Source organism: Balaenoptera ricei, unplaced genomic scaffold, assembly GCF_028023285.1.
Source record: "Balaenoptera ricei isolate mBalRic1 unplaced genomic scaffold, mBalRic1.hap2 scaffold_705, whole genome shotgun sequence".
Lineage (NCBI taxonomy): Eukaryota > Metazoa > Chordata > Mammalia > Artiodactyla > Balaenopteridae > Balaenoptera > Balaenoptera ricei.
The window spans coordinates 41,535-53,695 of NW_026777892.1; the positions used below are offsets into that span (position 1 = coordinate 41,535).

General features: G+C 41.2%; 1 pseudogene; it reads right to left on the bottom strand.

The window, feature by feature from the left end:
* Positions 1–3,163: 3,163 nt before the first annotated feature.
* On the bottom strand, positions 3,164–3,893 carry LOC132358924 (RING finger protein 11-like; annotated as a pseudogene).
* Between the last annotated feature and the right edge of the window lie 8,268 nt (positions 3,894–12,161).

A 12,161-nucleotide genomic window follows, 5' to 3' on the forward strand; every position in this document is an offset into this window, starting at 1 on the left:
ATTCCATTTGTTTCACTCAAAAACAAATTCTGTTCTTCTGATAGCCTGTTTTTTTTTTCCACTCCCTTTTTCTATAGTCAGATCAGTTCCTGATGGGCATTCTCCAGTCCACACTATTGCATCTGATTGGAGGCTATGCAAAATTTCCCAGAGACAATGAATTTTGACGGTATAGTAGTTAATTCTTTATAGTACGTTCCTGCAAAAACACTCTTTTCTTCAGAGTTTTTCCTTTTCAGGATAGTGGTAGTGTTGTGGTAACTAATAAAGGCTACTCTTCAGAAAATTGTATAACTCGTTTTTAGTGTATCTACTTCGCTTACTTAATTCCATATTCCCTGTTTTCTAGACAGACTTCTTGGTGTCCACTGTACCCATGGTTTCAACAGGACTGGCTACCTCATGTGCAGGTGAGTTGCCAACCCCAAGAGGCAGAGCATGTTTAAATTGTTCTGTTTACAATAGTAATGTAAGCTAATGTAAGCTGAATGCAAAAAATGCAGTCAGAGAAGTGTATGAAGTGGAAGGCAATTTTGCCCCCTACTCAGATGTTACCACCAGTAATAATTTAGCACATATTTTTTCAGACGTAAAAAATGCAGATATAAGCATATACAATGGTCCCTTGGTATCTGCAGGGGGATTGGTTTTAGGACTCCCCATGGATCCGAAAATCCTCGGATGCTCAAGTCCCGTATGTAAAATGGTGTAGTACAGTCGGGCTTCCATATCTGCAGGTTATGGAACCGTTGGATATACAGAACTGACTGTACCTGTGATTTAATGGTATAGTGTTTTAGACATTCTGGTTTATAATTTAATATATGGAGGACATCTTCGTCTGACAATATTTGGAGACCTCATTCTTATTTATTTATTATTCTTTTTTTTCCTCCAAATTTGCTTTATGTAGTTGGATATAAATAAATGAGCACAAACTTAAGCAAGATACATGTAACAATTTAATAGAACCTGATACTCTTAATTCTTTCAGTGTTTCTCCAACTCATCATGGGGCTCGTAAGAAAAGTAACCAACATGGATACTACTACAGTTGAATGTCAAATCTTTAAGTGCTTAGGACATACTAAATCCTTGTATAATGCACTTATGAGGAACCCTTCAAGAGACTTGTGTTTTGTATGTAGCAAAAAGTGTTAAGAGTCAAATATTCAACTCAGTATAAAATAATAAGAAACACTTCTGATTTGTTAGGTTGAGATTGCTTCTCCTTTTACTAATGAATGATTGTTTTAGCTGTAAGATCACTGAGCTGAACAAATATGTCACCTTGGAGTACATAAGGAAAAATAAACACATGCTAAATGGGTAAAACATTACAACTACATCTTTACTAGACCATCTCTACTAACGCTTCAGAAGCTTAGAGATTTAGAGTGTTCTTACGTTAATTGCAAGAAAAATAGAAAGAGAGAAATTCCTTCTTTTTTGAGATCACAGCTGTGAAGTCGTGATTATACAAATTCTTCATTTGTGTGCAAAACATGAAACACATTTCTCTTAATTCTCCCTGCTTAGAATTGTCAGTCAACTAGCAGGACTTTCCTTCCAAGAAACAAGAGACTGAGATGTGTTTTATATAACTTCAGTAACCTCAGCACTACAGTAAGAAGACATGCAGTATCCTTTTGCTGTGCTTCAAGACAACAGGGAAGGAGGTCACAGGAAAGAAGAAATCAAAATGGTTACAACTGAGAAACTTTTCTCAGTGTAACCATGGTGCCACTTTCATTTTTACATAAGCATGGTGGCATAATTCAAGCTCAATACATCAGAATTCTTAATATTTAAAATTTACCTTGACTTTTAATTATCACCATGTTAACAACCAAAATAATTTGACGAAACTCATAAGAAAGGGTAATGTTAAACCCCACTTTACTAGAGTTAGTTTCTGGACACATTAGCTCATTTTTTTTTATAGAAGAGGGACAGTGAATCTCAGTTGGCTTACAAGCTAGGAGATCACTTTGAATTCTGCATTTCTTAACTGCAAACAGATATAGCACTTGTAACAGGTTATAACTGGTTTTCAGCTGGTTTTCAAGCACAGAGCCAGCCCCAACAGTAATAGTACACTATTGAAAAAGACCTAAGGCAATGAATTCCATTTCCAGTGGAAAGAAAGAATCGTATGGTCTTGGACAAACAATTCTGATGGTTTACTTAACAGTCACTTAGTAGTTCTTCCTTGCTCATAGAACTTTATGACTTTTTTGAGGAGTGAAGCATTCAGCTTGAGTGGATAAATCCTTGTTAGGCTAAGACAATCATTATCATATCCCTCTTTGCCATGAATTGTCTTATGAATGGTCATATCAGTCTGTTTTGGCAAATGAGTAATTAAGGGAAGGCTGTTATTGTGCTTATGAGAATGATATTTTTCTCTGAGAAAAGATAAATAGGCATTAGGAAAATGACCATTTGGGCTCTTTTTCTGCTTCCTCCTTGTTTTGTGAGAATATGATATTTGGTTTTACAGCAGCCATCTTGTGACCCTGAGATGATCATATGCCAATAATGACAAATGGTAGATTAGAAAGAACCAGCAAAGACAGAAAACAGCAACGTCAATAGTAACAAGAATCACAGCAAAAGAACAATGGGACCTTAACTTGTGGAGTTCCTATAAAGTAAAAAATATAAGTGCTCTATGTTTATTCTAAAACAAAAAAAGAACTATGCAAACCAGCTTAAAACTCCTTTTTTTGTGCCAGTGTTCTAAAATGTGGCTTTTCATAAAACCTTGACCCAAATGCCAGCAACTTCAGAAAAGAATTTGGGTAGGGGGAAGAAGAAAGTTATCTCACTTAGGAAAAACAACCACTATCTTTATCCTAATCTTTGGCACACAGTTGAAACATATACAGCTGCTGTAACACTTTACACAATTCCTATGTACTGGAGGAATAACAAGATCTAAATAACAATTATATTTTTCAACACTGGGTGAAGGCTTTACATAAAAATACCATCCTCCTTTTTCCCCCTAAATTTCTAAAATATCACGTGCTTTTCCCCAACATCTGCAGCCGTTCAGGAATTTTTAGGAAACTTTCATGCATGATCTTAATTCCTAATCCCTGGCTCTTTGGGCTCAACCACAAAAGATCAAAACCACCAAAAATGATGGTTCACTTGAAGTCAGGTGAGAGACACTGGCTCAGTTAGTCTCGTAGGACAAAAGCAGTGCTGCATCAACTGTCTCCATGCAGGAGGGGCACGTGAAGGATCTCATCAGCCAGTCATCTGTACAGCCCAGGTGATCTGCATACACAGCAGAAATCAAATTGGGTTCTCATAAACAAAGTGCATCATACAGATCACACACTCCCCGATCTTTTTTTTAAATATTTGTTTTATTTTATTTATTCATTTATTTGGTTGCGCCGGGTCTTAATTGCAGTCGGTGGGCTCCTTAGTTGTGGCATGCAAACTCTTAGTTGCGGCATGCATGTGGGATCTAGTTCCCTGACCGGGGAACGAACCCGGGCCCCCTGCGTTGGGAGTGTGGAGTCTTTAGCCGCTGCACCACCAGGGAAGTCCCCCGGATCCTTTTTTCTGATCCATTTCTTCCAGGGTCATAAACTCCTTCAGGCTGATCCTGTATGAGGCCTATTCTTTGAGCTATCCTAATTTGCTCCTCTCAGCTGAGGTGCTAGGCGAGTCTGACTAGGTGTTGGATGAGAGACCAAAACTGGAACTTGATCCAGATATGGCAGCAGCAGCTCCTGATCCAGCTCCGTCCCCTTGCCAAAGCTAGCCCAGTCGGATTGAGACTTGTGAGGCAGGGAGATGTCATCCGAAGTGGGGGACTTAAGGCAGTTCCCCATCTTCCGGGGCTTGAGTGTGTGATCTGTGTGCTGTTTTGACAGTCTCCCAACCTCATTCTTTTTTTTTTTTTTTTTTTTTAATTAGTTTATTTATTTATTTATTTTTGAATTTAAAAAATTTATTTATTTTTTATACAGCAGGTTCTTATTAGTTATCTATTTTATACATATTAGTGTATATATGTCAATCCCAATCTCCCAATTCATCTCACCACCACCGACCCCCGCCCTGCCCCGCTTTCCCCCCTTGATGTCCATACGTTTGTTCTCTACATCTGTGTCTCTATTTCTGCCTTGCAAACCGGTTCTTCTGTACCACTTTTCTAGATTCCACATATATGCATTAATATATAATATTTGTTTTTCTCTTTCTGACTGACTTCACTCTGTATGACAGTCTCGAGGTCCATCCACGTCTCTACAAATGACCCAAGTTCGTTCTTTTTTATCGCTGAGTAATATTCCATTGTATATGCGTACCACATCTTCTTTGTCCGTGCACCTGTCGATGGGCGTTTAGGTTGCTTCCGTGACCTAGCTATTGTGAATAGTGCTGCAGTGAACATTGGGGTGCATATGTCTTTTTGAATTATGGTTTTCTCTGGGTATATGCCCAGTAGTGGGGTTACTGGGTCATATGGTAATTCTATTTTTAGTTTTTAAGGAACCTGCATACTGTTCTCCATAGTGGCTGTATCAGTTTACATTCCCACCAGCAGTGCAAGAGGGTTCCCTTTCCTCACATCCTCTCCAGCATTTGCTGTTTGTAGATTTTCTGATGATGCCCATTCTAAGCGGTGTGAGGTGATACCTCATTGTAGTTTTGATTTGCATTTCTTTAATAATTAGTGATGTTGAGCAGCTTTTCGTGTGCTTCTTGGCCATCTGTATGTCTTCTTTGGAGAAATGTCTATTTAGGTCTTCTGCCCATTTTTTGATTGGGTTGTTTGTGTTTTTAATAGTGAGCTGCATGACCTATTGATATATTTTGGAGATTAATCCTTTGTTGATCGGTTTATTTTTTTTTTTAAGGCTGCATTGTTCCTTTGCTTACTGATGAACATGTACAAGTCAGAAGTTTTTGATATTATAAAACATCAAAGTAATGAACATTCCTGTGTGAACATCTTTGAATATATATGCTTTGTCTCAGTTAACTTCACTCAGAATGGGACTTCTGCATCAAGGAGTTTATGCCCTTATGCTTTTTGTGGGTGTTGCTACACTGTACCAATGTATGGTTGTTCATGCAGGAAACACGTATTGAGCATCTGTTATGTTTAAGCACTGTGCTGGGTGCTAGCAAAAAGACTTGAGAAATTTTGTGAGTGAGGAGACTTGACCTGCCTGCCCTTTGTGAATTCTAGCAGTCCAGAGAGGGAATAGCTATTCAAGAATCACACTCTGCATGTAGAATTACAACTCTGACAGGTGCCAAGGAGAGGGACATGGTACCATGAGAGCATATTTTAGGGAGGATTTGATCTCATCATGGAGATTAGAGAAGGTTTAGGGATGTTTCAGCTGATATCTGAAGGATGAGTAGGTATTAACCAGATAGGGACGTTGGGGAGAGATTTCTGAGCATAAGGAATAGCAAAAGACCCTCTAAGAGGAAAGCATATGCTGTGTTGGAGGAACTGGCCAGGAAGGTGGGGCCGTTGGGGGAGCATGTCATCATAATGGAGCTGCAAGTGTGGGTAGGAGCTCGATCGTGCAGGCTTATGTTTAAGGTTTCAGACTTGAAGAGTAATAGAAAACCATTGAACTATTTTTGTTGAAGGTGAGTGTGTGGAACATACCCAATTGCATTTTCAACCTATCGTTTTGCTACCGAGTGGAGAATACACTGCAGGGAGAAAGAGTGGAAGCGAGGAAGCAAGTTAGGAGACTTGTGTAGAAATTGGGCATAATGGTGGCTTGGACCAGGGTATGGTGGTCATTTTGGTGGAAAGATGTGGACAGATTCTAGAGGTATGTAGGCAGTATCATTGTCAGCACTGGTGGTGGGTTGAGGATGAGGGTGAGGGAGAAATAGCTGTCAGTGATGGTGATTCCTAAGTTTCTGGCTCCTATGGTTGGTTAGATAGGGTTTTTTAGATATGATGTTAATATTTGTCCTAATTTGTCTTTTGTTATTTGTTGGTTCTTGATGAATACTCTTGTCATATTAAGTCTCCTGTTTTTAGTGTACAAAGCATTTTGACCGAAACTGACCGTTGTATGTTATCAGATAACTTTTTAACATCTGCCAGTTTGGTCCTGTATTTTATTCTCTTTCATTTATTGATTAAATTGTTGTATTAATGTAAATAACTATATTAATAGATTTTCTAAAGTTGCGTTATCCTTGCATCCTTGGTCCTTGGAATAAAGCCTGTTTTTTTTTTGTTTGTTTGTTTTTTTTTTTGGCTGTGTTGGGTCTTTGTTTCTATGCGAGCGCTTTCCCTAGTTGCGGCAAGCGGGGGCCACTGTTCATCGCGGTGGGCGGGCCTCTCACTATCGCGGCCTCTCTTGTTGCAGAGCACGGGCTCCAGACGCGCAGGCTCAGTAGTTGTGGCTCACGGACCCAGTCGCTCCGGGGCATGTGCGATCTTCCCAGACCAGAGCTCGAATCCGTGTCCCGTGCATTGGCAGGCAGATTCTCAACACTGCGCCACCAGGGAAACTCCGGAATAAAGCCTTTTTGTAGTCATGGTATATATCATGCTTTAATAATTATTGATTAGATATGCTGATATTTTCTTAGGATTTTTCTATCTGTATTTGTAAAGCACAATTGGACCTTTTTTTGCAAAAACTTGATTTTCTTTCCTTTTTATTTACAAATGACTCGAATTTTGTTGTTTTGTAGATATTTGATTGATGTAGAAGGCATGTGGCCAGATGATGCAATTGAATGTAAGTATAAGGGTTGTCACTACTTTTCCCTTGTTATAAAATTTGAAGGGAGAAATGTAAGGGAATTTCTCAAATTTTGGAAAAATAGAAAAGTCTGTAATTCATTTGTTCTGACATACGATAACCTTTTACCAAAAGTTTATAAAGGGATGTATCTGGAAATAGCAAGATATAATAGCCTGAATAATTAGTCAGTGGATTTCAGCATTTTTTTTTCTTTTTTAAATTTATTTAATTAATTAATTTACTTTTGATATTATATCCACTGCCCCACCAAGGAAGTCCCTTTTTCTTCCTTCCTTCTTTCCTTCCTCCCTTCCTTCCTTCCTTCCTTTAAAGCTCCAAGTCATTTAAAATACATGACTTCTTACTAAAAATCTCCAGTTCATAGAACCAAGGGGTTTATAACTTCTCCTTTAAAAGTGATATTCCTGGGACTTCCCTGGTGGTCCAGTGGTGAAGACTCTGCGCTTCCAATGCAGCAGGCGTGGGTTCAACCCCTGGTTGGGGAGCTAAGATCCCACATGCTGCGCAGCCAAAGAACTTTTTTTCAAAAGTTATATTCCTGTATTATTGACTTTAGTGGTTTAGATTTTTTTTTTAATGTTTAGAAGATTTCAGTTTCTTTACCAGGAACAAACAAAACGTAATGTAAAACTAGTTTTGCAGAAACGATTTCCATCATTCTCTTCTTCCCTTTCTCCTGCAGACTGGTGTTTTATCTTTACAAGTTCTCCGTCATTCCATAAGAAAGCTGCTCGTCTTCTGGTTTCATAAGAGATGGTGAACAGTGGTAAAATATCCAGTTGACCGAAATTTCTAGAGTACACTTCAGGGAGCGAGTGATGGGGTGGAATGTTGGGGCAGAGTGAGAGATACAGATTCTGGTGAGACTGAGAGTCATGCACAAAAATTACTGGGCTGTGGTGAAGGGAGAACAAAACTAAATCAGGTTCCTGCTGGTGGACAGGAAGCCAAGATGAAGAAGAATGGTGCGTAGCTGGGCAGTGTAATTAGGCCCCTAAGTGCTGTGTCTCCTGATAGTAATTATGAACAGAAACCAAATAATAGTTACTAATAACATGGAGGTGACCAATCCTTGAGAGCTGAGGCAGAGAGAAGGAAAGATGGCATTATGCCTTGTCTCTGGTGCCTTGAGTTTCCCAGGCTGGTTTGTGACCAATCTTGGGTGAAATCATAACTAAGTCATTTCTGCTAAGGTGATCAGCTTTCGTGGGGTCCTTTCTCTGCACTCTGTCCAATGGTAAAGCCCACTGGTTTATGCCTCCTGGAAAACAGTTATTCCAAAGCAGTATAAGTGAAGCATTGATGAAACAGCCATGAAGAGCATGTTTCCACATGGCCTCGCACCACCTTTTCAAAGTGCTGTAAAACTTTTTTCATCCAAAAATCAGTAACAGAAAAGGATTGGGATCAAATCCCGTACAGAGGTAGTGTAAGAAAAAAGAGAATAAGGAGCAGAATAGCATGTCTTCAGACAATAAAATCAAGTTGGAAAAGACAGGTCCACAAAACAGATCAAAACTGTAACCTATTATTTCAAAGTGGGCTAAAAGATGTTAGGAAAAACAATGCGAAAGATGAAAGAACATGGATCGAGGAGGGAATGGGAAGTTATTGTTTAGTGGCTATAGAGTCTCTGTTTGGGATGGTGGAAAAGTTCTGGAAATGGTAAATGCTGATAAATGCCACCTATGGGTGTTTGGTTTTAGTTGATCTTCTTCCATGAAAGGGTTTGGAGAGATTCAGAAGCTATGCTGCTGCCTCCATCTTTCTGATGTCCTGCTCAATCTTTTGACATAATTATTTTGAATTTGCACAGTGGTGATGGTTGCACAGCATTGTGAATGTATTTAATGTCACTGAATTGTATACTTGAAAATGGTTGAAATAATAAATTTTGTTTTATGTATATTTTACCATAATAAAAAAAAGATGAAAGAACAGCATAAACCAGAATTAGGTAAGATGATAGAACTCAAGACAGAATTCAAAATAAAAGAAAAAAGTTTCAGAAATGAGGACTAAATTTAAAATAATACAAGAGTGGGGACTTCCCTGGTTGTCCAGTGGTTAAGAATCCACCTTGCAGTGCAGGGGATGCAGGTTCGGTCCCTGGTTGGGGAACTGAGATCCCACATGCTGCAGGGCAACTAAGCCCGCACGCCGCAACTACTGAGCCCACGTACTCTGGAGCCCACGCGCCACAACTGGAGAGCCCACGAGCCGCAAGGAAGAGCCCACGCACTGCAACAAAGAGCCCACGTGCTGCAACTAATACCCGACACCTCCAAAAATAAATAAGTTAATTAATTAAATAAATTAAATAAAATAATACGAGTGAATGAACATAATGGATAATGCCTTAAGAGAAACAAACAAGAAGAGGAAAAAAATTTTTTAAATCAAAAAGAAGATAAAAAGAATTTTAGAGAAATGGCAAACATAACAGATAGGCAAGAAAGAGTCAGGACAGCTCTGAAAAGAGAAATATAAATACGTATAAGGGGCTTTCCTGGTGGTGCAGTGGTTAAAAATCCTCCTGCCAATGCAGGGGATATGGGTTCGATCCCTGGCCCAGGAAGATCCCACATGCCATGGAGAAGCTAAGCCCGTGAGACACAACTACTGAGCCTGTGTGCCACAACTACTGAAGCCCACGCGCCTAGAGCCCGTGCTCGGCAACACGAGGAGCCACCGCAATGAGAAGCCCGCTTGCCGCAACTAGAGAAAGCCTGCGCACAGCAACAAAGACCCAAAGCAGCCAAAAATAAATAAATAAATACATTAAAAAATATATATATATATATATATATATACGTATAAGAATCTGTTATACCATAAAAGTGACATTTCAAATCAGTGGGACAGATTAGTCAATAAGTTGTGATACATAAATGTTGGGGTATAAATATTTCTCTGGAAGGATCCACAGCACGGCCAAAGCAGATGTCTCTGAGGAGGGAAATGTGTGGCTGGGGAATGTGGGGAAAAGGGTCACTTTTCATTGAATACCCTTGTGTACCTTTTCTAGTGTTCTGTCATGTGAATCTATTACCTCTGAAGTTTGCCTGAGTTCAAACCCCAGTTCCCCCAATTGCTAGCTCTTAATCTAGGGCAAACTCTTCACACTCTCCAAGCCTCTTAATCTGTGAAGTAAGGTCAGTAACTCAGCCTGGTGCTGCCTGGCACAGAATAAACTCTCAAAAAATGGACATTATTAGTGAAAAAAACCCAAATGCCCATCAGTGGATGAATGGATTTTTTAAATGTGGTGGATATGTGAAATATTATACAGCCATAAAAAGGAATGAAGTACTAACACATGCTACAACATGGACGAACTTGAAAACATTATGCTAAGTGAAAGAAGCCAGAGACAGCGGTCACATTCATTTGTATTATTTCATGAAATGTCCAGAAAAGGCAAAACCATAGCAACAGAAAGCAAATTAATGGTTGCCAGGGCTGAAGGAAGAGGGGATGAAGAGTGCCTGCTCATGCTTAAGGGGGCTTCTTTTTGGGGTGATGAAAACGTGATGGGTTAGATGCCGGTGATGGTTGCATAGGCTTGTGGATGTACTAAATGACACTGAATTTGCAGTTTCAGAAGGTGAATTTTATGGCATGTGAATGACATCTCAAAAAAATAATTTTGAAAATGAAAATTGCCCATTTTCCCATAGTCACTATCCACTGTCTCCATCTCTCCCTTCTCCCCACTGCATTCCTTTTCACGCCCAGCCCTGCCGCTCTCTCCCATCGTCACTCCCTCGAGCTGCCCCACGAGGCCTCCCAGGGAGCCTCTGAACCCCTGGGCGCCTGCGTCCTGTGGCTGTTGGAGCTGCTGCCCAGTGCGCGTGCCCCCACCACTCTCACCCGTGAGAGTGGACGCTTCCGTCGGATTTTTTCTCATGCGTTTCAGTAGATGGTGATGTTTACAAAAGGCGGCACGTGCCCTGCTCAATGGAGGAAGCCCCTCAAGTTAATATTTAGGCGCGTGCAGAAGTTTGATCTCGTCCACCAGTAACCTCAGGATGCTGTGCTCTGAAAGCCAGGTTGGCCGCCTACGGGCATCTGCAAATACAGAGGACTTCAGAGGCATTTGGGCCTCAAATTGAGTCCTTGTACCTCCACATGGGATGTGACCTCAGCCCTTTGCTGCACCTCTGTAAGTGAAGTGGCACAGGAATACCGGCCTTGCCTGTCTTTGCCAAGGTTAACTGAAGAGCGCATTCGCTCCCCTCGTGCTTAGGTGTTGAGTACATCGTGATTTACATACCAGGCCCTATTCGTGGGCCTCCTGATGCAGCAGTTTCCTTGGCTCTGCCCCTGTCGTCAGCTGCCCCTAGGATAACTCTGAGCCCTAGCCACTTCTCTGGTAGATTTCCCTATTCCCCCACTACAGTCACACCTGAATAAGGCGACTCAGACCTTTCAGAGATGTGTCCTGAACCTCTTGTTTTCTGAAATACCTATCTGGTGGTTGTGAGACTTAAGGCCAGCGTCCCCGAGAGACTTTTTCTATTTCTCCTAGTAAACCTAGACTCCTCTTCTGTCACCTTCAACTCTACTCCAATTGTGTTCTTTCAACCCAGACCTCTGACCCTGCTTTTTACTTCTGCCATTTCATCCTCACTCCTGCTTCCTTTCCTAAATCCATACGTCTCTTTTGGCCTTCCTAGCCCTGGGCCAAGTTCCTTCCTCTTTGCTCAGTTTTTACCCCTTTCCTTCATTCTCCCATCCAACTTTCAGTCCTTCCTTTCTCACGCCCCAGTTAGCAGCATCTGAAAATTCGAAAGGTTTGTTACTCGTCTATTAATTGTATTCCATTTACTTATTCAGTTCTATACCTGTCTTACCTGTGTATGGAAGAACAGCTGGTAGCCAAGGTGGCACCAAGAATCCTAGCAGCTCTCACTTGACGTATCCGTAGTAGTCGGCAATTTCCATTTCGTTTTCCCTCTCGGTGAAAAATTGCAGCTTCCCCGAAGAGGTGTATCTGGCAGCATTCTCACGTTGTTGAGCCCGCCTCTTCATGGCCTCTCGCTCTGGCCTCTGCTCTTGTTCGATGGGCTTTGACATGACTGGCTCAGGCACATTGGGTTCCCTCCATGGAACTCGTTGCTTGCTGAAGTCTTGGCATAGAAGTTGGGTTTGGAGCTTGGATGGGGCCTGGCGCTTAGTCACAGCAGGGGGAACAGGCTCCCGCTGGAGAGAAGCGCCAGATGAAGTTTTGTAGGGTGCAGGCCTAAGAGCAGCAGACTGAGGGGACACGAGGCTGGGTATGGTTGGTCCAAGCCGGTTGGGTTGGGTTGGTCACAGTTGGCTGAGCTGGTTTGGCGGGGCCTGGCAGAGAGGCAGGAGCTGGCTGGGATGAATTGA